Here is a 26,501-nt window from a genome sequence, read left to right on the forward strand (position 1 = left end):
GGAGTGGAAGTAAAGCTGGATGGGAAATTGGGGGGGGGGGGCTGAGTGTCTCTAGGGGAATCCTAGAAGGGTCCCTTCCCTCTCTATGATCCCTTTCAAAAGGGGGGGGTCAGGCTAGATGACCTGGCTCAATCCTTCTAGGATTCTGTGACTTCCCTCTCTATGGTTCCCTATGAATCCCTTGCGAGGGGGTGAGGCTGGATGTCCTAGAGAGGTCCCTTCCCTCTCTATGATCCCCTAAGAACCAGCTGGATGTCCTAGAGAGGCCCCTTCCCTCTCTATGATCCCTCTGGATGTCCTAGAAAGGTCCCTTCTCTCTCTCTATGATCCTTTGCCAGGGGGTCAGGCTGGATGACCTGGAGGGGTCCCTTCCCTCTCTATGATCCTCTCATAACCGGACCTAGAGGGGAGCCTTCCCTCTCTATGATCCCTTAATCACGTGCTGGAGGTCCTAGAGGGGTCCCTACTCTCTCTATGGTCCTTTGCAAGGGGGTGAGGCTGAAGGTCCGAGAGAGGTCCCTTCCCTCTCTATGATCCCCTAAGAAGGGGCTGGATGTTCTAGAGAGGTCCCTTCCCTCTCTATGATCCTTTGCAAGGGGGTCAGGATGGAGGACCTGGAGGGGTACCTTCCCTCTCTATGATCCCTGGATGGCCTAGAGGGTTACCTTTTTCCCTCTCTATGATCCCTTAAGAACCGGCTGGATGTCCTAGAGAGGTCCCTTCCCTCTCGCTGATCCCCTAAGAAGGTGCTGGATGTCCTAGAGAGGCCCCTTCCTTCTCTATGATCCTTTGCCAGGGGGTCAGGCTGGAGGACGTAGACATCATAACCGGCTGGATGTCCTAGAGAGGTCCATTCCCTCTCTATGATCCCCTCATAACCGCTTGGATGTCCTAGAAGGGCCCCTTTCCTCTCTATGATCCCTCGCCAGGGGGTCAGGCTGGATGACCTGGAGGGGTCCCTTCCCTCTCTATGGTCCCCTAAGAAGGTGCTGGATGTCCTAGAGAGGCCCCTTCCTTCTCTATGATCCTTTGCCAAGGGGTCAGGCTGGATGACCTGGAGGGGTCCCTTCCCTCTCTATGGTCCCCTAAGAAGGTGCTGGATGTCCTAGAGAGGTCCCTTCCTTCTCTATGATCCTTTGCCAGGGGGTCAGGCTGGAGGACGTAGACATCATAACCGCTTGGATGTCCTAGAGAGGCCCCTTTCCTCTCTATGATCCTTTGCCAAGGGGTCAGGCTGGATGACCTGGAGGGGTCCCTTCCCTCTCTATGGTCCCCTAAGAAGGTGCTGGATGTCCTAGAGAGGTCCCTTCCTTCTCTATGATCCTTTGCCAGGGGGTCAGGCTGGAGGACGTAGACATCATAACCGCTTGGATGTCCTAGAGAGGCCCCTTTCCTCTCTATGATCCTTTGCCAAGGGGTCAGGCTGGATGACCTGGAGGGGTCCCTTCCCTCTCTATGGTCCCCTAAGAAGGTGCTGGATGTCCTAGAGAGGTCCCTTCCTTCTCTATGATCCTTTGCCGGGGGTCAGGCTGGAGGACGTAGACATCATAACCGCTTGGATGTCCTAGAGAGGCCCCTTTCCTCTCTATGATCCCTCGCCAGGGGGTCAGGCTGGATGACCTGGAGGGGTCCCTTCCCTCTCTATGGTCCCCTCATGGCCTGGATGTTCTAGAGAGGTCCCTTCCCTCTCTATGGTCTCTGGGTCTCCTAGAGAGTTCCTTTCTCTATGATCCCTTGCAGGGGGGTCAGGCTGGAGGACCTAGAGGGGTCCCTTCCCTCTCTAGCTCCGCCCCCTTTTGCCCCCCCTCCAATTCCTCCCAATCGTCCAATCAGAGAGGCCTGTTGGCCGGAAGGGGGAAATCGTCTCTCAATAGTCCAATGAGAAGAGTCCCGTTGGGTGGAGCCTGGAAATCGTCCAATCAGGGAGGTACATTGGGTGGAGCATGTAAACTGCCCGGCGACAGAGCCTTGAAATCGTCCAATCGCAGAGCACCGTCAGGCGACGTTCGTAATCTGCCCGGCGACAGAGCCTTGAAATCGTCCAATCACAGAGCTCCGTCGGGCGACGTCCCTAATCTGCCCGGCGACAGAGCCTTGAAATCGTCCAATCGCAGAGCTCCGTCGGGCGACGTCCCTAATCTGCCCGGCGACAAAGCCTTGAAATCGTCCAATCGCAGAGCTCCATCAGGCGACGTTCGCAATCTGCCCAGCGACAGAGCCTTGAAATCGTCCAATCGCAGAGCTCCGTCAGACGACGTTCGTAATCTGCCCGGCGACAGAGCCTTGAAATCGTCCAATCGCAGAGCTCCGTCAGGCGACGTTCGTAATCTGCCCGGCGACAGAGCCTTGAAATCGTCCAATCGCAGAGCTCCGTCAGGCGACGTTCGTAATCTGCCCGGCGACAGAGCCTTGAAATCGTCCAATCGCAGAGCTGTGTCGTCCGGCGCCCGTAAACCAAGCCCGGGATTGGTCCAAAGGGGGAAATTGGATGGATGGCGGGTCCCGGGTTCGAGTCACATGACAGCGCAGGAAGTGACGGGGTCCTGGGTTGCGGGTTCAAGTCCCATGACACGGTCCTGGGTTCGAATCACATGACATTCTTCCGGGCTCCCGGGTTCAAGTCCCATGACAGGGTCCCGGGTTCGAATCACGTGACGTTCTTCCGGGTCCCAAGTTACGGGTTCGAGTCCCATGACACGGTCCTGGGTTCGAGTCCCATGACGTTCTTCCGGGCTCCCGGGTTGCAGGTTCGAGTCACATGACGGGCTTCCCAGCTCCGGGTTCAAGTCCCAGGACAGGGATCCGGGTTCCGGGTTCGAATCCCACAACGTTCTTCCGTGTCCCAAGTTACGGGTTCGAGTCACATGACACGGTCCTGGGTTCGGGTCCCATGACGTTCTTCCGGGCTCCCGGGTTCCGGGTTCGAATCCCACGACGTTCTTCCGTGTCCCAAGTTACGGGTTCGAGTCCCATGACACGGTCCTGGGTTCGAGTCCCATGACGTTCTTCCAGGTCCCGGGTTCCGGGTTCGAATCCCACGACGTTCTTCCGTGTCCCAAGTTACGGGTTCAAGTCACATGACACGGTCCTGGGTTCGAGTCCCATGACGTTCTTCCAGGTCCCGGGTTCCGGGTTCGAATCCCACGACGTTCTTCCGTGTCCCAAGTTACGGGTTCGAGTCCCATGACACGGTCCTGGGTTCGAGTCCCATGACGTTCTTCCAGGTCCCGGGTTCCGGGTTCGAATCCCACGACGTTCTTCCGTGTCCCAAGTTACGGGTTCGAGTCCCATGACACGGTCCTGGGTTCGAGTCCCATGACGTTCTTCCGGGCTCCCGGGTTGCGGGTTCGAGTCCCATGACGGGCTTCCCAGCTCCGGTGACAGGGTCCCGGCTTCGAATCCCATGACAGGGTCCCGGGTTCGAGTCCCATGACGGCGGGGTCCCTGGTCCCGGGTTCGAGTCCCATGACGGCGGGGTCCCTGGTCCCGGGTTCGAGTCCCATGACGGCGGGGTCCCTGGTCCCGGGTTCGAGTCCCACTCTGGGCTTCCAGGCTGCGGGTTCAAGTCCCATGATGGGCTCCCAGCTCCCAGGTTGCGGGTTCGAATCCCATGACGGGCTCCTGGGTCCCGGGTTCGAATCCCAAGACCGGCTCCCAGGCTCCGGGTTCGAATCCCATGACGGGCGGCGGGTTCAAGTCCCATTCCAGGGCTCCGGGTTCGAATCACATGACGGGCTTCCAGCCTCCGGGTTCGAGTCACATGACGGGCTTCCAGGCTCCGGGTTCGAGTCACATGATGGGCTCCCGGGTGCCAGGTTGCGGGTTCGACTCGCATGACGTGGTTGCGGGCTGCGGGTTCAAGTCCCACTCCGGCCTCCCATGTCCCGGGTTCAAGTCCCATGACGATCTTCCGGGCTCCGGGTTCACATCCCATTCCGGCCTCCTGGGTCCCGGGTTCGAATCCCATGACAGGGTCCCGGGCTCCGGGTTCGAATCACATGACAGGCTCCCAGGTCTTGGGTTCGAATCACATGACGGGCTTCGAGTCCATATCCCGGGTCCTGGGTTCAAGTCACATGACGGCGCAGGAAAGCCGGGGGAAATGCGACTGGTCCCGGGTTCGAGTCCCATGACGTTCTTCCGGGCTCCGGGTTCAAATCCCATTCCGGCCTCCTGTGTCCCGGGTTCGAATCACATGACAGGGTCCCGGGCTGCGGGTTCGAATCACATGACAGGGTCCCAGGTCTTGGGTTCGAATCACATGACAAGGTCCCGGGCTCCGGGTTCGAATCACATGACAGGCTCCCAGGTCCCGGGTTCGAGTCCCATGACAGGCTCCCAGGTCTTGGGTTCGAATCACATGACGGGCTTCGAGTCCATATCCCGGGTCCTGGGTTCAAGTCACACGACGGCGCCGGAAAGCCGGGGGAAATGCGACTGGTCCCGGGTTCGAGTCCATATGGGTTCAAGTCCCATCTCCCCATCTCCGGGTTCGAATCCCACTCTGGGCTTCCAGGCTCCGGGTTCAAGTCCCATGATGGGCTCCCAGCTCCCAGGTTGCGGGTTCGAATCCCATGACGGGCTCCTGGGTCCCGGGTTCGAATCACATGACAGGGTCCCAGGTCCCGGGTTCGAGTCCCATGACAGGCTCCCAGGTCTTGGGTTCGAATCTCATGACGGGCTTCGAGTCCATATCCCGGGTCCTGGGTTCAAGTCACATGACGGCGCAGGAAAGCCGGGGGAAATGCGACTGGTCCCGGGTTCGAGTCCCATGACGTTCTTCCGGGCTCCGGGTTCAAATCCCATTCCGGCCTCCTGTGTCCCGGGTTCGAATCACATGACAGGGTCCCGGGCTGCGGGTTCGAATCACATGACAGGGTCCCAGGTCTTGGGTTCGAATCACATGACAAGGTCCCGGGCTCCGGGTTCGAATCACATGACAGGGTCCCAGGTCCCGGGTTCGAGTCCCATAACAGGCTCCCAGGTCTTGGGTTCGAATCACATGACGGGCTTCCAGTCCATATCCCGGGTCCTGGGTTCAAGTCACATGACGGCGCCGGAAAGCCGGGGGAAATGCGACTGGTCCCGGGTTCGAGTCCATATCCCGGAACCCGGGTCCGAGTCACATGACAGCACAGGAAGCGACCGGATTCCTCACCCGGCAATTACACGGATACTGCCGGAAGCTCTGATAGCAGCCTCTCTCTGATTCGCCGGCGCCCCAGGGCGGCGGGTTGCGATTGGCCGGGTCGGGCCAGGAGGCGGGTCTTGAGGGCCAGGGCGGCCAATGGGCAAAGAGGACGCTCTCCCTCTTGCAAGACGGGCAGGAGATGAATTTGGATTTGAGAGACGGGTTCGAATCCTATGATGGGCTTCCAGGCTGCGGGTTCAAGTCCCATGACAGGGTCCCGGGTTCGAATCACATGACGTTCTTCCGGGTCCCAGGTTGCGGGTTCGAGTCCCATGACGGGCTTCCGGGTTCGAGTCCCATGACGGGCTGCCAGGCTCCGGGTTCAAGTCCCATGACAGGGTCCCGGGTTCGAATCACATGACGTTCTTCCGGGTCCCAGGTTGCGGGTTCGAGTCCCATGACGGGCTTCCGGGTTCGAGTCCCATGATGGGCTGCCAGGCTCCGGGTTCAAGTCCCATGACAGGGTCCCGGGTTCGAATCACATGACGTTCTTCTGGGTCCCAGGTTGCGGGTTCGAGTCCCATGATGGGCTGCCAGGCTCCAGGTTCGAATCACATGACAGGCTGCGGGTTCAAGTCCCATGACAGAGTCCCGGGTTCGAATCACATGACGTTCTTCCGGGTCCCAGGTTGCGGGTTCGAGTCCCATGACGGGCTGCCAGGCTCCAGGTTCGAATCACATGACAGGCTGCGGGTTCAAGTCCCATGACAGGGTCCCGGGTTCGAATCACATGACGTTCTTCCGGGTCCCAGGTTGCGGGTTCGAGTCCCATGACGGGCTGCCAGGCTCCGGGTTCGAATCCCAGGACAGGCTGCGGGTTCAAGTCCCATGAAAGGCTCCCGGGTCACATGACGGGCTTCTGGGTTCGAGTCCCATGACGGGCTGCCAGGCTCCGGGTTCGAATCCCAGGACAGGCTGCGGGTTCAAGTCCCATGAAAGGCTCCCGGGTCACATGACGGGCTTCTGGGTTCGAGTCCCATGACGGGCTGCCAGGCTCCGGGTTCGAATCCCAGGACAGGCTGCGGGTTCAAGTCCCATGAAAGGCTCCCGGGTCCCAGGTTGCGGGTTCAAGTCACATGACGGGCTTCCGGGTTCGAATCCCATGACAGGGTCCCGGGTTCGAATCACATGACGTTCTTCCGGGTCCCAGGTTGCGGGTTCAAGTCCCATGCAAGGCTCCCGGGTCCCAGATTGCGGGTTCGAATCCCATGACTTCCAGGCTCTGGCTTCGAATCCCATGATGGGCTTCCAGGCTCCGGGTTCAAGTCCCATGACAGGGTCCCGGGTTCGAATCACATGACGTTCTTCCGGGTCCCAGGTTGCGGGTTCGAGTCCCATGACGGGCTTCCGGGTTCGAGTCCCATGACGGGCTGCCAGGCTCCGGGTTCGAATCACAGGACAGGCTCCGGGTTCAAGTCCCATGACAGGGTCCCGGGTTCGAATCACATGACGTTCTTCCGGGTCCCAGGTTGCGGGTTCGAGTCCCATGACGGGTTGCCAGGCTCCGGGTTCGAATCCCAGGACAGGCTGCGGGTTCAAGTCCCATGAAAGGCTCCCGGGTCACATGACGGGCTTCCGGGTTCGAGTCCCATGACAGGCTGCCAGGCTCCGGGTTCGAATCACAGGACAGGCTCCGGGTTCAAGTCCCATGAAAGGCTCCCGGGTCCCAGGTTGCGGGTTCGAGTCACATGACGGGCTTCTGGGTTCGAATCCCATGACAGGGTCCCGGGTTCGAATCACATGACGTTCTTCCGGGTCCCAGATTGCGGGTTCGAATCCCATGACTTCCGGGCTCTGGCTTCGAATCCCATGATGGGCTTCCAGGCTCCGGGTTCAAGTCCCATGACAGGGTCCCGGGTTCGAATCACATGACGTTCTTCCGGGTCCCAGGTTGCGGGTTCGAGTCCCATGATGGGCTGCCAGGCTCCAGGTTCGAATCACATGACAGGCTGCGGGTTCAAGTCCCATGACAGAGTCCCGGGTTCGAATCACATGACGTTCTTCCGGGTTCCAGGTTGCGGGTTCGAGTCCCATGACGGGCTGCCAGGCTCCAGGTTCAAATCACATGACAGGCTGCGGGTTCAAGTCCCATGAAAGGCTCCCGGGTCACATGACGGGCTTCTGGGTTCGAGTCCCATGACGGGCTGCCAGGCTCCGGGTTCGAATCCCAGGACAGGCTGCGGGTTCAAGTCCCATGAAAGGCTCCCGGGTCCCCGGTTGCGGGTTCAAGTCCCATGACGGGCTCCTGGGTCCTGGGTTCGAATCCCATGACAGGCTCCCAGGCTCCGGGTTCGAATCCCAGGACAGGCTGCGGGTTCAAGTCCCATTCCAAGGCTCCGGGTTCGAGTCCCTCTTGCAAGACGGGCAGGAAACTTCCGGGCTCCGGGTCCCAGATTGCGGGTTCGAGTCCCATGACGGGCTGCCAGGCTCCGGGTTCAAGTCCCACTCCGGCCTCCTGTGTCCCGGGTTCAAGTCACATGACAGGGTCCCCTTCTGGGCTTGCAGGTCCCGGGTTCGAGTCCTCGGACGGTGCAGGAATCGGCGGGGTCCCTGGCGCCGGGTTCAAGACCCATGGGGGAGTCCCGGGTCCAAATCACATGACGTGGTTGCAGGTTCGAAGCACACGGCGGGTGATGATGTGGCTCCCAGCTTCGAGTCCATATCCCGTCCATATCCCGTGTCCCGGGTTCGAGTCACATGACAGCGCAGGAAACGGGTTCCGGGTTCGAGTCCGTGTCCCGGGTCCGAGTCCCATGACGGTGCAGAAACCCTGGGGGGAATTTGACGGGTCCTGGGTCCCGGGTTCGAGTCCATATCCCGGGCTGCGGGTTCGAGTCCCATGACAGGGCAGGAATCGAAGGGTCCCTGGTCCCGGGTCCGAGTCACATGACAGCGCAGGAAGCGACCGGATTCCTCACCCGGCAATTACAGGCGGCGCCGCAATACTGCCGGAAACTCTGGTAGCAGCCTCTCTCTGATTCGCCGGCGCCCCAGGGCGGCGGGTTGCGATTGGCCGGGTCGGGCCAGGAGGCGGGTCTTGACGGCCAGGGCGGCCAATGGGCGAAGAGGACGCTCTCTCTCTTGCAAGGCGGACAGGAAATGAATTTGGATTTGAGAGACGGGTTCGAATCCCATGACTTCCAGGCTCTGGGTTCGAATCACATGACGGGCTTCCGGGTTCAAGTCCCATGACAGGGTCCTGGGTTCGAATCACATGACAGGGTCCCGGGTTCGAGTCCCATGACGGTGCAGGAATCGACGGGGTCCTGGGTTCAAGTCACATGATGGTGCAGGAAAGCCGGGGAAAATTCGACTGGTCCCGGGTTCGAGTCCCACTCCGGGCTTCCAGGCTCCGGGTTCAAGACCCATGATGGGCTCCCAGGTCGCGGGTTCGAATCACATGATGGGCTCCTGGGTCCGGGGTCACGGGTTCGAATCACAAGACAGGCTCCCAGGCTCCGAGTTCGAATCCCATTCCAAGGCTCCGGGTTCGAGTCCCTCTTGCAAGACGGGCAGGAAACTTCCGGGCTCCGGGTCCCAGATTGCGGGTTCGAGTCCCATGACGGGCTCCCAGGCTCCGGGTTCAAGTCCCACTCCGGCCTCCTGTGTCCCGGGTTCAAGTCACATGACAGGGGCCCCTTCTGGGCTTGCAGGTCCCGGGTTCGAGTCCTCGGACGGTGCAGGAATCGGCGGGGTCCCTGGCGCCGGGTTCAAGACCCATGGGGGAGTCCCGGGTCCAAATCACATGACGTGGTTGCAGGTTCGAAGCACACGGCGGTGTCCTGGGTCCCGGGTTCGACTCACATGACGGCCTCCCATGTCCCGGGTTGGAATCACATGACGGGGTCCCAGCTTCCCGTCCCATGACAAGGTCCCGGGTTCGAGTCACATGACGGTGCAGAAACCCTGGGGGGAATTTGACGGGTCCTGGGTCCCGGGTTCGAGTCACATGACGGTGCAGAAACCCTGGGGGAAATTCGACGGGTTCCAGTCCATGTCCCGGGTCCCGGGTTCGAGTCACATGACGGTGCAGAAACCCTGGGGGGAATTTGACGGGTCCTGGGTCCCGGGTTCGAGTCACATGACGGTGCAGAAACCCTGGGGGGAATTTGACGGGTCCTGGGTCCCGGGTTCGAGTCACATGACGGTGCAGAAACCCTGGGGGGAATTTGATGGGTCCTGGGTCCCGGGTTCGAGTCACATGACGGTGCAGAAACCCTGGGGGGAATTTGACGGGTCCTGGGTCCCGGGTTCGAGTCACATGACGGTGCAGAACCCCTGGGGGAAATTCGACGGGTTCCAGTCCATGTCCTGGGTCCCGGGTTCGAGTCACATGACGGTGCAGAAACCCTGCAGGGGGGAATTTGACGGGTCCTGGGTCCCGGGTTCGAGTCACATGACGGTGCAGAAACCCTGGGGGAAATTCGACGGGTCCTGGGTCCCGGGTTCGAGTCACATGACGGTGCAGAAACCCTGGAGGGAATTTGACGGGTCCTGGGTCCCGGGTTCGAGTCACATGACGGTGCAGAAACCCTGGGGGAAATTCGACGGGTTCGAGTCCATGTCCCGGGTCCCGGGTTCAAGTCACATGACGGTGCAGAAACCCTGGGGGGAATTTGACGGGTCCTGGGTCCCGGGTTCGAGTCACATGACGGTGCAGAAACCCTGGGGGAAATTTGACGGGTTCGAGTCCATGTCCCTGGTCCCGGGTTCGAGTCACATGACGGTGCAGAAACCCTGGGGGGAATTTGACGGGTCCTGGGTCCCGGGTTCGAGTCACATGACGGTGCAGAAACCCTGGGGGAAATTCGACGGGTTCGAGTCACATGACGGTGCAGAAACCCTGGGGGGAATTTGACGGGTCCTGGGTCCCGGGTTCGAGTCACATGACGGTGCAGAAACCATGGGGGAAATTCGACAGGTTCGAGTCCATGTCCTGGGTTCAAGTCACATGATGGTGCAGAAACCCTGGGGGGAATTTGACGGGTCCTGTGTCCCGGGTTCGAGTCCATAGCCCGGGCTGCGGGTTCGAGTCACATGACAGCGCAGGAAGCGACGGGATTCCTCACCCGGCCATTGCCTGGGGGAAATTCGACGGGTCCCGGGTTCAAGTCCATATGAGTTCAAGTCCCATCTCCCCATCTCCGGGTTCAAATCCCACTTCCAGGCTCCGGGTTCAAGTCACATGACTGGCTTCCAGGCTGCGGGTTCGAGTCCCGTTCTGGGCTGGCAGCTCCCAGCTTCGAGTCCATATCCCGTGTCCCGGGTTCGAGTCACATGACAGCGCAGGAGACGACGGGCTGCCAGGTCCCGGGTTCGAGTCCGTGTCCCGGGTCCCGGGTCCGAGTCACATGACGGTGCAGAAACCCTGGGGGGAATTTGACGGGTCCTGGGTCCCGGGTTCGAGTCCCATGACGGCGCAGGAATCGAAGGGTCCCTGGTCCCGGGTCCGAGTCACATGACAGCGCAGGAAGCGACCGGATTCCTCACCCGGCAATTACACGCCGCCCCGCAATACTGCCGGAAGCTCTGGTAGCAGCCTCTCTCTGATTCGCCGGCGCCCCAGGGCGGCGGGTTGCGATTGGCCAGGTCGGGCCGGGAGGCGGGTCTTGATGGCCAGGGCGGCCAATGGGCGAAGAGGACGCTCTCTCTCTTGCAAGGCGGACAGGAAATGAATTTGGATTTGAGAGACGGGTTCGAATCCCATGACTTCCGGGCTCTGGGTTCGAATCACATGACGGGCTTCCGGGTTCAAGTCCCATGACAGGGTCCTGGGTTCGAATCCCATGACGGTGCAGGAATCGACGGGGTCCTGGGTTCAAGTCACATGACGGTGCAGGAAAGCCGGGGAAAATTCGACTGGTCCCGGGTTCGAGTCCCACTCCGGGCTTCCAGGCTCCGGGTTCAAGACCCATGATGGGCTCCCAGGTCGCGGGTTCGAATCACATGATGGGCGCCTGGGTCCGGGGTCACGGGTTCGAATCACAAGACAGGCTCCCAGGCTCCGAGTTCGAATCCCATGACGGGAGGCGGGTTCAAGTCCCTCTTGCAAGACGGACAGGAAACTTCCGGGCTCCGGGTTCGAATCCCATGACGTTCTTCCGGGCTCCGGGTTCAAATCCCATTCCGGCCTCCTGTGTCCCGGGTTCGAATCACAGGTCAGGGTCCCGGGTTGCGGGTTCGAGTCACATGACAGGCTTCAAGTCCATATCCCGGGTCCTGGGTTCAAGTCACACGACGGCGCAGGAAAGCCGGGGGAAATGCGACTGGTCCCGGGTTCGAGTCCGAGTCACATGACAGCACAGGAGACGACGGGCTGCCAGCTCCCGGGTTCGAGTCCATAGCCCGGCTCCGAGTCACATGACAGCGCAGGAAGCGACCGGATTCCTCACCCGGCAATTGCAGGCCGCCCCGCAATACTGCCGGAAGCTCTGGTAGCAGCCTCTCTCTGATTCGCCGGCGCCCCAGGGCGGCGGGTTGCGATTGGCCGGGTCGGCCGGGGGGAGGCGGGCCAGGAGGCGGGTGTTGACGGCCAGGGCGGCCAATCCGTAGTCGGTGAAGAGGACCGTTTCCCGTTTGCAGGAGGGGCAGGAAATGAACTTGTATTTGGGACACGATTCGTAGAGGATTTGCAGACATTCCTCACAAACCGAATGGAGGCAGGAGAGGAGGCGGGGCCTCTTGTGGGCGGAGTTGTAGGCGTGGCCGCAGGTGGGGCACTCTAGGGATTCGGCGCTGGGAGGACTGGCGGGAAGGGCGTACTGATTGGCGATCACTTCCGGACCGGGAACCGCGTACTGATTGGCGATCACTTCCCCGGTTGCCGGGTAGAAAACGGGGGGCGGGGGCGGGTCCAAGGGCTTGGCCACGCCCTCGTTGGCGATGACGTCGGCGGGTGGGAACTTCCTGTCGGCGATGAGGTCCTTGGCGGGGTACTTCCTGTTGGGGAGGAAGTCGTCGGGGGGGAACTTCCTGTCGTTGGTGAGGAACTTCCTGTCGGCGAAGGGGTCGCTGGGGAACTTCCTGTCGTTGGGAGGGAACTTCCTGTGGGGGAGGAAGTCGTCAGGGGGGAACTTCCTGTCGTTGGTGGGGAACGTCCTGTCGGCGAAGGTGTCGTTGGGGAACTTCCTGTCGTTGGGAGGGAACTTCCTGTCGGCGAAGGCGTCATTTTGGGGGAACTTCCTGTCGTTGGGGGGGAACTTCCTGTGGGCAAGGACGTCGTTGTTGGGGAACTTCCTGCTGACCTCGTTGAACTTCCTGTTGGGCCCCGGCGGGCCCTTGAGGCAGGACATGAGGAGAGCGGTCACCTGGCTAACGTCGGGAGGCGGGGCAGGAAGAGGAAGTGGAGGTTTTGAGGCGGGCCCGGGGACGCATCCTCCTGGGGGCGGGAAGGAGGGGATGGCGGCGGCAGGAGGACCTGGGGGAGGAAGCAGAGAGAGAGAGAGAGGCTAGAGGGGATGGCGAGATTCGAACTCGTTTCCCGACAGGCCATAGAGTTCTGGGATCCTAGAGGGGATTTTGCAGGCGAGGAAAGCTGATTTCGTTTCCTGTTTTGAAGAGCATGCATTGCCATAGAGTTCTGGAAGCCTAGAGGGGATTTTCCATGTGAGTCCTTTTTTTTATGGCATGCGTTTCCATAGAGTTCTAGAATCCTAGAGAGGATTCCCCCCCCTTTTTTTTGACAGAATGCATTTCCATAGAGTTCTAGGATCCTAGGGAGGATTTTTCCTTTTTTGACAGAATGCATTTCCATAGAGTTCTAGAAGCCTAGAGGGGATTTTCCATGGGAGGAATGCTGATTTTTGCCCCCTATTTTACAATATGCATTTCCATAGAGTTCTAGAAGCCTAGAGGGGATTTTCCATGGGAGGAATGCTGATTTTTTCCCTATTTTACAATCTGCATTTCCATAGAGTTCTAGAAGCCTAGAGGGGATTTTCCCCCTGCAAGGAAAGCTTACCATAGAGTTCTAGAAGCCTAGAGGGGATTTTCCAAGGGAGGAATGCTGATTTCCCCCCTATTTTACAATATGCATTTCCATAGAGTTCTAGAAGCCCAGAGGGGATCCCCCCCCCATGCAAGGAAAGTTTACCATAGAGTTCAAGAAGCCTAGAAGGGATTCCCCCTCCCCCAATGCAAGTTCTTTTTTTACGGCATGCGTTTCCATAGAGTTCTGGAAGCCTAGAGGGTATATTTCCATGCGAGGAAAGCTGACCATAGAGTTCTGGAAGCCTAGAGGGGATTTTCCATGCAAGGGAAGCTGATTCGAACTCGTTTCCCGACATGCCATAGAGCAGTAGGATCCTAGAAGGGGTTTTCCAGGCCTATTTTACAATCTGCATTTCCATAGAGTTTTGGAAGCCTAGAGGGGATTTTTTTTTCCCTCTCCCCAAGCAAGGGAAGCTGATTTGGTTTCCCGTTTTTTAAGAGCATGCATGGCCATAAAGTTCTAAAAGCCTAGAGGGGATTTTCCCATACAAGGAAAGCTTCCATAGAGTTCTAGAAGCCTAGCGGGGATTTTCCAGGCGAGGAAAGCTCGACCCCCCCCCACATTTTTTACGATATTTATTTCCATAGAGTTCTAGAAGCCTAGAGTGGATTTTTCATGCGAGTCCTTTTTTTGACGGCATGCATTTCCATAGAGTTATAGAAGCCTAGAGAGGATTTTTCCTTTTTTTGACAGAATGCATGGCCATAGAGTTCTAGAAGCCTAGAGGGGATTTTCCATGCAAGTCCTGTTTTTAGGGCATGCATCTCCATAGAGTTATAGAAGGCTAGAGGGGCTTTTTCATGCAAGGAAATCAGATTTTGTTATAGAAGCCTAGAGGATTCTATAACACGCAAGATTCGAACTTGTTTCCCCACATGCCATAGAGTTCTGGGATCCTAGAAGGGGTTTACCATGCAAGGAAAGCTTATTTTGTTCCTTTTTTTTTTTTTTTTTACAATGTGCATTTCCATAGTGTTTTGGAAGCCTAGAGGGGATTTTCCATGCAAGGAAAGCTTATTTTTTTCATTTTAATTGTAATAATATAATATAATATAATATAATATAATATAATATAATACAGTAATTGTATATATATATATATATAATATAATATATAATATATATAAAATATAATAATATATAATATAATATGATAATATATAATATAATATTATATAATATATAATATATAATATATAATATATAATATATAATATAATATAATATAATATAGTAATTGTATATATATAATATAATATAATATAATATAATATAATATAATATAATATAGTAATTGTATATATATAATATAATAATATAATATATAATATATAATATAGTAATTGTATATATATAATATAATAATATATAATATAATCTATAATATAGTAATTGTATATATATAATATAATAATATATAATATAATATAATAATATATAATATAATATAATATAATATATAGTAATTTTATATATATATATAATATATATTAATATAATATAATATAATATAATATAATATAATATAATATAATATAATATAATATAATAAAATATAATATAAAATTAATATAATATAATATAATATAATATAATATAATATAATATAATAATATATATATTATAATAATATATAATAATTTTATATAATTTTATATAAATAAAATATAACTTTATTTATCCTATCCAGTACATATAATTAACACCATAACCTCCTGGAATGTTAATTTCCACTAAAATGAAAATACACTGAGGATTTATGAACGCATTAAACCCACCCATCTACCCACCTGGAGCCACGGACGGGGCGCGGGGTCAGGATGGCACCTTGCAGCTCCAAGGAAGCGGCCGCCTTTCCCCGCAAGCAGAAAGCTAGGCGTTCGGTCTGGAGTTCGGATCCTTCACACTCACAGCCTGGAAGGGGAAGCAAACCAACAATCGGATCTGGGAGGAAAGGGCTAGAGGGGACTCTGTGAGGTCACTTCCTCTCAGGGCAGGAAGTGGGCGTGGTTTCTCTCCCCCCCATAATAATATCTATTATTTTCCCCATCCTTCGCACTCAGAGCCTGGAAGGGGAAGCAAACCAACAATGGGATCTGGGAGGAAGGGGCTAGAGGGGACTCTGTGAGGTCACTTCCTCTCAGGGCAGGAAGTGGGCGTGGTTTCTCCCCCCCCATAGTAATATCTATTATTTCCCCATCCTTCGCACTCAGAGCCTGGAAGGGGAAGCAAACCAACAATGGGATCTGGGAGGAAGGGGCTAGAGGGGACTCTGTGAGGTCACTTCCTCTCAGGGCAGGAAGTGGGTGTGGTTTCTCCCCCCCCCATAGTAATATCTATTATTTCCCCATCCTTCGCACTCACAGCCTGGAAGGGGAAGCAAACCAACAATGAGATCTGGGAGGAAAGGGCTAGAGGGGACTCTGTGAGGTCACTTCCTCTCAGGGCAGGAAGTGGGCGTGGTTTCTCCCCCCCCCATAATAATATCTATTATTTTCCCCTCCTTCGCACTCACAGCCTGGAAGGGGAAGCAAACCAACAATCGGATCTGGGAGGAAAGGGCTAGAGGGGACTCTGTGAAGTCACTTCCTCTCAGGGCAGGAAGTGGGTGTGGTTTCTCCCTCCCCCCCATAATAACATCTATTATTTCCCCATCCTTCGCCCTCAGAGCCTGGAAGGGGAAGCAAACCAACAATGGGATCTGGGAGGAAGGGGCTAGAGGGGACTCTGTGAGGTCACTTCCTCTCAGGGCAGGAAGTGGGTGTGGTTTCTCTCTCTCCCCCCCCCATAATAATATCTATTATTTCCCATAATTATTTCCCATCCTTCGCACTCACAGCCTGGAAGGGGAAGCAAACCAACAATGGGATCTGGGAGGAAGGGGCTAGAGGGGACTCTGTGAGGTCACTTCCTCTCAGGGCAGGAAGTGGGCGTGGTTTCTGTGCCCCCCATAATAATATCTATTATTTCCCCATCCTTCGCACTCACAGCCTGGAAGGGGAAGCAAACCAACAAACGGATCTGGGAGGAAGGGGCTAGAGGGGACTCTGTGAGGTCACTTCCTCTCAGGGCAGGAAGTGGGCGTGGTTTCTCCCCCCCCCATAATAATATCTATTATTTTCCCCTCCTTCGCACTCACAGCCTGGAAGGGGAAGCAAACCAACAATCGGATCTGGGAGGAAAGGGCTAGAGGGGACTCTGTGAGGTCACTTCCTCTCAGGGCAGGAAGTGGGTGTGGTTTCTCCCTCCCCCCCATAATAATATCTATTATTTTCCCATAATTATTTCCCATCCTTCGCACTCAGAGCCTGGAAGGGGAAGCAAACCAACAATCGGATCTGGGAGGAAAGGGCTAGAGGGGACTCTGTGAGGTCACTTCCTCTCAGGGCAGGAAGTGGGCGTGGTTTCTCCCCCCCCCCATAATAATATCTATTATTTCCCCATCCTTCGCACTCAGAGCCTGGAAGGGGAAGCAAACCAACAATGGGATCTGGGAGGAAGGGGGCTAGAGGGGACTCTGTGAGGTCACTTCCTCTCAGGGCAGGAAGTGGGCGTGGTTTCTGTGCCCCCCATAATAATATCGATTATTTCCCCATCCTTCGCACTCAGAGCCTGGAAGGGGAAGCAAACCAACCTTCGGATCTGGGAGGAAGGATGCTGTCAATCACCCCAGGCTGTCAATCACCCCAGCCACCCCCTGTCAATCACTCTCCATCCTTCGGGGTCAGTCTGGATGACCAGGAGGGGACCCTTTCGCTCCTCACCTGTCAATCAATCAGGCGGCAGCTTCGAGAGGCGGCGGGCGGCTCTGGCGATCCGGAAGCTTCCAGAAGAGGGGGGAAGCTTCCTGGCGATCCGATTGGACGAGGAGGAGGAGGCGGCTTTGGAAAAGATGGTCCGGTCCAAAGTGGTACCCAAGGATGCTGAGAGGGATGCAGGGGAGGAGGAAGGATGGAAAGATGCTCTGGTCCAAATTGGACCAGAGTGCGAAGGATGGGAAAATAATAGATATTATTATGGGGGGGGGGAGAAACCACACCCACTTCCTGCCCTGAGAGGAAGTGACCTCACAGAGTCCCCTCTAGCCCTTTCCTCCCAGATCCGATTGTTGGTTTGCTTCCCCTTCCAGGCTCTGAGTGCGAAGGATGGGGAAATAATAGATATTATTATGGGGGGGGGGAGAAACCACACCCACTTCCTGCCCTGAGAGGAAGTGACCTCACAGAGTCCCCTCTAGCCCTTTCCTCCCAGATCCGATTGTTGGTTTGCTTCCCCTTCCAGGCTCTGAGTGCGAAGGATGGGGAAATAATAGATATTATTATGGGGGGGGGAGAGAAACCACGCCCACTTCCTGCCCTGAGAGGAAGTGACCTCACAGAGTCCCCTCTAGCCCTTTCCTCCCAGATCCGATTGTTGGTTTGCTTCCCCTTCCAGGCTCTGAGTGCGAAGGAGGGGAAAATAATAGATATTATTATGGGGGGGGGGGAGAAACCACACCCACTTCCTGCCCTGAGAGGAAGTGACCTCACAGAGTCCCCTCTAGCCCTTTCCTCCCAGATCCGATTGTTGGTTTGCTTCCCCTTCCAGGCTCTGAGTGCGAAGGATGGGAAATAATTATGGGAAAATAATAGATATTATTATGGGGGGGAGGGAGAAACCACACCCACTTCCTGCCCTGAGAGGAAGTGACCTCACAAAGTCCCCTCTAGCCCTTTCCTCCCAGATCCGATTGTTGGTTTGCTTCCCCTTCCAGGCTCTGAGTGCGAAGGATGGGAAATAATTATGGGAAAATAATAGATATTATTATGGGGGGGAGGGAGAAACCACACCCACTTCCTGCCCTGAGAGGAAGTGACCTCACAAAGTCCCCTCTAGCCCTTTCCTCCCAGATCCGATTGTTGGTTTGCTTCCCCTTCCAGGCTCTGAGTGCGAAGGATGGGAAATAATTATGGGAAAATAATAGATATTATTATGGGGGGGGAGGGAGAAACCACACCCACTTCCTGCCCTGAGAGGAAGTGACCTCACAAAGTCCCCTCTAGCCCTTTCCTCCCAGATCCGATTGTTGGTTTGCTTCCCCTTCCAGGCTCTGAGTGCGAAGGATGGGAAATAATTATGGGAAAATAATAGATATTATTATGGGGGGGAGGGAGAAACCACACCCACTTCCTGCCCTGAGAGGAAGTGACCTCACAGAGTCCCCTCTAGCCCTTTCCTCCCAGATCCGATTGTTGGTTTGCTTCCCCTTCCAGGCTCTGAGTGCGAAGGATGGGGAAATAATAGATATTATTATTGGGGGGGGGAGAAACCACGCCCACTTCCTGCCCTGAGAGGAAGTGACCTCACAAAGTCCCCTCTAGCCCTTTCCTCCCAGATCCGATTGTTGGTTTGCTTCCCCTTCCAGGCTCTGAGTGCGAAGGATGGGAAATAATTATGGGAAAATAATAGATATTATTATGGGGGGGAGGGAGAAACCACACCCACTTCCTGCCCTGAGAGGAAGTGACCTCACAGAGTCCCCTCTAGCCCTTTCCTCCCAGATCCGATTGTTGGTTTGCTTCCCCTTCCAGGCTCTGAGTGCGAAGGATGGGGAAAATAATAGATATTATTATGGGAGGGGGAAACCACGCCCACTTCCTGCCCTGAGAGGGATGCAGGGAAAGATGCTCACATTGGTACCCAAAGATGCTCAGAGGGATGCAGGGGAGGAGGAAGGATGGAAAGATGCTCTGGTCCAAATTGGTACCCAGGAGGTTGGGAGGGATGCAGGGAAAGATGCTCAAATTGGTACCCAAAGATGCTGAGAGGGATGCAGGGGAGGAGGAAGGATGGAAAGATGCTCTGGTCCAAATTGGTACCCAGGAGGTTGGGAGGGATGCAGAGAAAGATGCTCAAATTGGTACCCAAAGATGCTGAGAGGGATGCAGGGGAGGAGGAAGGATGGAAAGATGCTCTGGTCCAAATTGGTACCCAGGAGGTTGGGAGGGATGCAGGGAAAGATGCTCAAATTGGTACCCAAAGATGCTCAGAGGGATGCAGAGAAAGATGCTCAAATTGGTACCCAAAGATGCTGAGAGGGATGCAGGGGAGGAGGAAGGATGGAAAGATGCTCTGGTCCAAATTGGTACCCAGGAGGTTGAGAGGGATGCAGAGAAAGATGCTCAAATTGGTACCCAAAGATGCTGAGAGGGATGCAGGGGAGGAGGAAGGATGGAAAGATGCTCTGGTCCAAATTGGTACCCAGGAGGTTGAGAGGGATGCAGGGAAAGATGCTCAAATTGGTACCCAAAGATGCTGAGAGGGATGCAGGGGAGGAGGAAGGATGGAAAGATGCTCTGGTCCAAATTGGTACCCAGGAGGTGGAGAGGGATGCAGGGAAAGATGCTCAAATTGGTACCCAAAGATGCTGAGAGGGATGCAGGGGAGGAGGAAGGATGGAAAGATGCTCTGGTCCAAATTGGTACCCAGGAGGTTGAGAGGGATGCAGGGAAAGATGCTCAAATTGGTACCCAAAGATGCTGAGAGGGATGCAGGGGAGGAGGAAGGATGGAAAGATGCTCTGGTCCAAATTGGTACCCAGGAGGTTGAGAGGGATGCAGGGAAAGATGCTCACATTGGTACCCAAAGATGCTGAGAGGGATGCAGGGGAGGAGGAAGGATGGAAAGATGCTCTGGTCCAAATTGGTACCCAGGAGGTTGGGAGGGATGCAGGGAAAGATGCTCAAATTGGTACCCAAAGATGCTGAGAGGGATGCAGGGAAGGATGCTCTGGTCAAAATTGGTACCCAGGATGCAGGGAAGGATGAAGGATGGAAAGATGCTCTGCTCCCAATTGGTACCCCAAGATGCAGAGAAGGAGGAAGGATGCTGAGTGGTACCTGGGATGCGGAGATGGGTCCAGAGGAGGAAGGATGCTCAGATCCAAATTGGTACCCAGGATGCAGAGAAGGAGGAAGGATGCGAAGATGCTATGGTCCCAATTGGTACCCAGGGAGATGCTCTGGTACCCAGGAGGTTGAGAGGGATGCAGAGAAGGAGGAAGGATGCTGAGAGGGATGCTGAGTTGTACCTGGGATGCGGAGAGGGATGCTGAGGAGGAGGAAGGATGCAGGGAAAGATGCTCAAATTGGTACCCAAAGATGCTGAGAGGGATGCAGGGAAGGATGAAGGATGCTCTGGTCCAAATTGGTACCCAGGATGCAGGGAAGGAGGAAGGATGCTGGGAAAGATGCTCAAATTGGTACCCAAAGATGCTGAGAGGGATGCAGGGAAGGAGGAAGGATGCTCTGGTCCAAATTGGTACCCAGGATGCAGGGAAGGAGGAAGGATGGAAAGATGCTCAGGTCCCAATTGGTACCCAAAGATGCAGAGGATGCTGAAAGGGATGCTGAGTGGTACCCGGGATGCGGAGAGGGGTGCAGAGAAGGAGGAAGGATGCTCAGGTCAAAATTGGTACCCAGGATGCAGGGAAGGAGGAAGGATGCAAAGATGCTCTGGTCCCAATTGGTACCCAGGGAGATGCTCTGGTACCCAGGAGGTTGAGAGGGATGCAGAGAAGGAGGAAGGATGCTGAGAGGGATGCTGAGTTGTACCTGGGATGCGGAGAGGGATGCTGAGGAGGAGGAAGGATGCAGGGAAAGATGCTCAAATTGGTACCCAAAGATGCTGAGAGGGATGCAGGGAAAGATGAAGGATGCTCTGGTCCAAATTGGTACCCAGGATGCAGGGAAGGAGGAAGGATGCTGGGAAAGATGCTCAAATTGGTACCCAAAGATGCTGAGAGGGATGCAGGGAAGGAGGAAGGATGCTCTGGTCCAAATTGGTACCCAGGATGCAGGGAAGGAGGAAGGATGGAAAGATGCTCAGGTCCCAATTGGTACCCAAAGATGCAGAGGATGCTGAAAGGGATGCTGAGTGGTACCCGGGATGCGGAGAGGGGTGCAGAGAAGGAGGAAGGATGCTCAGGTCAAAATTGGTACCCAGGATGCAGGGAAGGAGGAAGGATGGAAAGATGCTCTGGTCCCAATTGGTACCCAGGGAGATGCTCTGGTACCCAGGAGGTTGAGAGGGATGCAGAGAAGGAGGAAGGATGCTCAGAGGGATGGAGAGTGGTACCCGGGATACGGAGAGGGATGCTGAGGAAGAGGAAGGATGCTGAGTGGTACCCGGGATGCGGAGAGGGGTGCAGAGAAGGAGGAAGGATGCTCAGGTCAAAATTGGTACCCAGGATGCAGGGAAGGATGAAGGATGAAAGATGCTCTGGTCCCAATTGGTACCCAGGGAGATGCTCTGGTACCCAGGAGGTTGAGAGGGATGCAGAGAAGGAGGAAGGCTGCTCAGAGGGATGGAGAGTGGTACCCGGGATATGGAGAGGGATGCTGAGGAGGAGGAAGGATGCTGAGTGGTACCCGGGATGCGGAGAGGGATGCAGGGAAGGATGAAGGATGCTCAGAGGGATGGAGAGTGGTACCCTGGATACGGAGAGGGATGCTGAGGAGGAGGAAGGATGCTGAGTGGTACCTGGGATGCGGAGAGGAATGCAGGGAAGGATGAAGGATGCTCAGGTCAAAATTGGTACCCAGGATGCAGGGAAGGAGGAAGGATGCTGAGTGGTACCCGGGATGCGGAGAGGGGTGCAGAGAAGGAGGAAGGATGCTCAGATCCAAATTGGTACCCAGGATGCAGAGGAGGAGGAAGGATGCAAAGATGCTCTGGTGCAAATTGGTACCCAAAGATGCAGAGAAGGAGGAAGGATGCTGAGTGGTACCCGGGATGCAGAGAAGGAGGAAGGATGCTGCGGCGGACGGGAGGAAGGAAGGCCGGAGTATTTTTTCGGGGGGGGCGGGGGTGTTAGTCCCGCCCTCCTGTCAGTCTTCCTGCTTTCTCCCCTCCCGAAAAACGATGGATGATTGACAGGTCCAATCGGGATGCAGGAATGGTACCCAGGGGATGGAGGAAAAGATACCGGAATGGTACCTGACGATCCGGTTGGTGGAGGAAGGAGGAGGAGGGAGGAGGGAGAGGGAGGAAGGGGGGCGGGACTTCCTGCGGAGGAGGGAGGAGGGGAGGATGCTGGGAGGAGGGAGATGCTCTGGTCCCCAGGATGTTGAAAGGGATGCAGGGAAGAGGGATGCTGAACGGGAGAAAGGCGGGAGTATTTTTTGGGGAGGGGGGGTGTTTGTCCCGCCCTCCTGTCAATCTTCCTGCTTGACAATCTTCCTGTCAATCTTCTTGCTTCGGAAGAGTAAGAATTGACGGATGCTGGACAGGTCCAATCGGGATGCAGGAATGGTACCCAAGGGAGGGAGGAAGGGAAAGGAGGAGGGAAGAGGGATTGGAGGAGGAGGGGATGGAGGGGGGCGGGACTTCCTGCGGAGGAGGATGCTGGGAGATTGGCAGGACGGAGGGAGGGGAGGAAGGATGGATGGATGGAGAAAGGAAAAGATGCTGTCAGAGGGGTTGGTACCCAGGGAGGAAGAGGATGGATGGAGAGGGGAAAGATGCTCTGAGAAGAGTGATTGGTACCCAAGGAGGAGGAGGATGGAGAGAGTTTCACCTGGAGGAAAGGAATTGGTACCCAGGGAAGAAGGAGGAAGAGGATGGAGAGGCGAGGAATCCCCCCCCCCGGAAAAGGATGCTCTGATGCGAGGAATTGGTACCCAGAGAGGAGGGAGGAAGAGGATAATTGGTACCCAGGAAACGGTGAGGAAGGAGAGTAATTGGTATCCAGGAAGGAGGGAGGAAAGGGACTAATTGATACTCAGGAAATAGGGAGGGAGGGGAGTAATTGGTACCCAGGAAATGGTGAGGATGGAGAGTAATTGGTACCCAGGAAGGAGGGAGGAAGAGGAAAACGATGCTCCGAGGAGAGTAATTGGTACCCAGGGAGGAAGAGGATGGAGAGGGCGAGGTATTATTTTCCCAGAAGGAAAACGATGCTGCGGGGAGAGGAATTGGTACCCAGGGAAGCAGGAGGAAGAGGATGGAGAGGCAAGGAATCCCCCCCCGGAAAAGGATGCTCTGATGCGAGGAATTGGTACCCAGAGAGGAGGGAGGAAGAGGATAATTGGTACCCAGGAAATCGTGAGGAAGGAGAGTAATTGGTACCCAGGAAGGAGGGAGGAAAGGGACTAATTGATACTCAGGAAGTAGGGAGGGAGGGGAGTAATTGGCACCCAGGAAATGGTGAGGATGGAGAGTAATTGGTACCCAGGAAGGAGGGAGGAAGAGGAAAACGATGCTCTGAGGAGAGTAATTGGTACCCAGGGAGGAAGAGGATGGAGAGGGCGAGGTATTATTTTCCCGGAAGGAAAACGATGCTGCGGGGAGAGGAATTGGTACCCAGGGAAGAAGGAGGAAGAGGATGGAGAGGCGAGGAATCCCCCCCCGGAAAAGGATGCTCTGATGCGAGGAATTGGTACCCAGAGAGGAGGGAGGAAGAGGATAATTGGTACCCAGGAAATCGTGAGGAAGGAGAGTAATTGGTACCCAGGAAGGAGGGAGGAAAGGGACTAATTGATACTCAGGAAATAGGGAGGGAGGGGAGTAATTGGTACCCAGGAAATGGTGAGGATGGAGAGTAATTGGTACCCAGGAAGGAGGGAGGAAGAGGAAAACGATGCTCCGAGGAGAGTAATTGGTACCCAGGGAGGAAGAGGATGGAGAGGCCGAGGTATTATTTTCCCGGAAGGAAAACGATGCTGCGGGGAGAGGAATTGGTACCCAGGGAAGAAGGAGGAAGAGGATGGAGAGGCGAGGAATCCCCGCCCCCCGGAAAAGGATGCTCTGATGCGAGGAATTGGTACCCAGAGAGGAGGGAGGAAGAGGATAATTGGTACCCAGGAAATGGTGAGGAAGGAGAGTAATTGGTACCCAGGAAGGAGGGAGGAAAGGGACTAATTGATACTCAGGAAATAGGGAGGGAGGGGAGTAATTGGTACCCAGGAAATGGTGAGGATGGAGAGTAATTGGTACCCAGGAAGGAGGGAGGAAGAGGAAAACGATGCTCCGAGGAGAGTAATTGGTACCCAGGGAGGAAGAGGATGGAGAGGCCGAGGTATTATTTTCCCGGAAGGAAAACGATGCTGCGGGGAGAGGAATTGGTACCCAGGGAAGGAGGAGGAAGAGGATGGAGAGGCGAGGAATCCCCCCCTCCCCGGAAAAGGATGCTCTGATGCGAGGAATTGGTACCCAGAGAGGAGGGAGGAAGAGGATAATTGGTACCCAGGAAATGGTGAGGAAGGAGAGTAATTGGTACCCAGGAAGGAGGGAGGAAAGGGACTAATTGATACTTAGGAAATAGGGAGGGAGGGGAGTAATTGGTACCCAGGAAATGGTGAGGATGGAGAGTAATTGGTACCCAGGAAGGAGGGAGGAAGAGGAAAACGATGCTCCGAGGAGAGTAATTGGCACCCAGGGAGGAAGAGGATGGAGAGGGCGAGGTATTATTTTCCCAGAAGGAAAACGATGCTGCGGGGAGAGGAATTGGTACCCAGGGAAGAAGGAGGAAGAGGATGGAGAGGCGAGGAATCCCCCCCCCCGGAAAAGGATGCTCTGATGCGAGCAATTGGTACCCAGAGAGGAGGGAGGAAGAGGATAATTGGTACCCAGGAAATGGTGAGGAAGGAGAGTAATTGGTACCCAGGAAGGAGGGAGGAAAGGGACTAATTGATACTCAGGAAATAGGGAGGGAGGGGAGGAATTGGTACCCAGAAAATGGTGAGGATGGAGAGTAATTGGTACCCAGGAAGGAGGGAGGAAGAGGAAAACGATGCTCTGAGGAGAGTAATTGGTACCCAGGAAGGAAGAGGATGGAGAGGGCGAGGTATTATTTTCCCGGAAGGAAAACGATGCTGCGGGGAGAGGAATTGGTACCCAGGGAAGAAGGAGGAAGAGGATGGAGAGGCGAGGAATCCCCCCCTCCCCGGAAAAGGATGCTCTGATGCGAGCAATTGGTACCCAGAGAGGAGGGAGGAAGTGGATAATTGGTACCCAGGAAATGGTGAGGAAGGAGAGTAATTGGTACCCAGGAAGGAGGGAGGAAAGGGACTAATTGATACTCAGGAAATAGGGAGGGAGGGGAGGAATTGGTACCCAGGAAATGGGGAGGATGGAGAGTAATTGGTACCCAGGAAGGAGGGAGGAAGAGGAAAACGATGCTCCGAGGAGAGTAATTGGTAACCAGGGAGGAAGAGGATGGAGAGGCGAGGAATCCCCCCCCCGGAAAAGGATGCTCTGATGCGAGCAATTGGTACCCAGAGAGGAGGGAGGAAGAGGATAATTGGTACCCAAGAAATGGTGAGGAAGGAGAGTAATTGGTACCCAGGAAGGAGGGAGGAAAGGGACTAATTGATACTCAGGAAATAGGGAGGGAGGGGAGTAATTGGTACCCAGGAAATGGTGAGGATGGAGAGTAATTGGTACCCAGGAAGGAGGGAGGAAGAGGAAAATGCTCCGAGGAGAGTAATTGGTACCCAGGGAGGAAGAGGATGGAGAGGCCGAGGTATTATTTTCCCGGAAGGAAAACGATGCTGCGGGGAGAGGAATTGGTACCCAGGGAAGAAGGAGGAAGAGGATGGAGAGGCGAGGAATCCCCCCCCCCGGAAAAGGATGCTCTGATGCGAGCAATTGGTACCCAGAGAGGAGGGAGGAAGAGGATAATTGGTACCCAGGAAATGGTGAGGAAGGAGAGTAATTGGTATCCAGGAAGGGGGGAGGAAAGGGACTAATTGATACTCAGGAAATAGGGAGGGAGGGGAGTAATTGGTACCCAGGAAATGGGGAGGATGGAGAGTAATTGGTACCCAGGAAGGAGGGAGGAAGAGGAAAACGATGCTCCGAGGAGAGTAATTGGTACCCAGGGAGGAAGAGGATGGAGAGGGCGAGGTATTATTTTCCCGGAAGGAGAACGATGCTGCGGGGAGAGGAATTGGTACCCAGGGAAGGAGGAGGAAGGGGATGGAGAGGCGAGGAATCCCCCCCCCCCCGGAAAAGGATGCTCTGATGCGAGGAATTGGTACCCAGAGAGGAGGGAGGAAGAGGATAATTGGTACCCAGGAAATGGTGAGGAAGGAGAGTAATTGGTACCCAGGAAGGAGGGAGGAAAGGGACTAATTGATACTCAGGAAATAGGGAGGGAGGGGAGTAATTGGTACCCAGGAAATGGTGAGGATGGAGAGTAATTGGTACCCAGGAAGGAGGGAGGAAGAGGAAAACGATGCTCCGAGGAGAGTAATTGGTACCCAGGGAGGAAGAGGATGGAGAGGGCGAGGTATTATTTTCCCAGAAGGAAAACGATGCTGCGGGGAGAGGAATTGGTAC

The 26,501-nt window shown here is 55.1% G+C and overlaps 3 long non-coding RNA genes across 9 annotated transcripts; 2 read left to right on the forward strand and 1 right to left on the reverse strand.

Moving 5' to 3' along the window:
* Window positions 1–152: 152 nt before the first annotated feature.
* LOC309334267 lies at window positions 153–1,160 on the reverse strand. The gene is made up of 3 exons (XR_014152971.1): window positions 948–1,160; window positions 401–653; window positions 153–356 (listed from the first exon to the last, which is right to left on the reverse strand). It is a non-coding gene; the product is annotated as an uncharacterized lncRNA (long non-coding RNA).
* A 4,347-nt stretch (window positions 1,161–5,507) lies between these two features.
* LOC309334283 lies at window positions 5,508–11,386 on the forward strand. Of its 7 annotated transcripts, none has more exons than XR_014152981.1 (5): window positions 6,136–6,158; window positions 6,210–6,282; window positions 6,822–6,894; window positions 7,016–7,146; window positions 11,355–11,386. It is a non-coding gene; the product is annotated as an uncharacterized lncRNA (long non-coding RNA). The 7 variants fall into 7 exon arrangements; XR_014152982.1 differs by lacking the exons at window positions 7,016–7,146; window positions 11,355–11,386 and adding exons at window positions 6,510–6,542; window positions 8,336–8,534; XR_014152980.1 differs by lacking the exons at window positions 6,136–6,158; window positions 7,016–7,146; window positions 11,355–11,386 and adding exons at window positions 5,508–5,603; window positions 8,336–8,534.
* Window positions 11,387–21,605: 10,219 nt separating this feature from the next.
* LOC309333702 lies at window positions 21,606–22,164 on the forward strand. Its single transcript, XR_014152675.1, has 3 exons — window positions 21,606–21,745; window positions 21,792–21,814; window positions 21,916–22,164. It is a non-coding gene; the product is annotated as an uncharacterized lncRNA (long non-coding RNA).
* Window positions 22,165–26,501: the final 4,337 nt, after the last annotated feature.

Source organism: Podarcis erhardii, assembly GCF_964252035.2.
Source record: "Podarcis erhardii genome assembly, chromosome: Z".
NCBI lineage: Eukaryota > Metazoa > Chordata > Lepidosauria > Squamata > Lacertidae > Podarcis > Podarcis erhardii.